Source organism: Phoca vitulina, unplaced genomic scaffold, assembly GCF_004348235.1.
Source record: "Phoca vitulina isolate PV1807 unplaced genomic scaffold, GSC_HSeal_1.0 scaffold70, whole genome shotgun sequence".
Taxonomy (NCBI): Eukaryota; Metazoa; Chordata; class Mammalia; order Carnivora; family Phocidae; genus Phoca; species Phoca vitulina.
Genome location: NW_022589773.1, coordinates 1,975,236 through 1,975,872, shown reverse-complemented (window position 1 = coordinate 1,975,872; position 637 = coordinate 1,975,236).

Sequence of the window (637 nt, the reverse complement as noted above, 5' to 3'; positions counted from 1 at the left end):
AGAGCGCGCCTCTGCGAGGCTTTCGTCACCCCACCCCCGAAACCTTAGTCAAATTAGCAACCTGCCGCGACACGGCCATCGGAGAGAACTTAAGAGGCAAAGCTCTGGTCCCCATGGGGCCCGCTAGCCTGGGGAGCGAGGTGCATGGTGTTCGGGGATGGGAGCGTGGTGTCTCTGTGGCTCTACAGTCAGCTAGAGGGCCAGCTGGGGCACACCTCCTCCTCAATACCCCCAGGCTGCAGCTATGCTGCACATTGCTCTTCCTCTCCGTGGTTATTTGCTTATCTCTGAATTTGGTTATTTGGTTGTTTATTTAAATCCGTAATGCACGGGTGCCTGGGTGGCTCAGTTGGTTAAGGGACTGCCTTCAGCTCAGGTCCTGATCCTGGAGTCCCAGGATCGAGTCCCACATCAGGCTCCCTGCTCAGCAGAGTCTGCTTCTCCCTCTGAGCCTCCCCTCTCTCATGCTCTCTCTCTCATTCTCTCTCTCTCACATAAATAAATAAAATCTTTAAAAAAAAAATTAATCCATAATGCACAAAGTAAAACATTTCAAAGAGGGGAAAAAAAGTATCCTGTGGAAATAGAGTCTGTCTCCCAAGCTTATCTCTCCCATAGAGGCAACCTGTGCTATCAG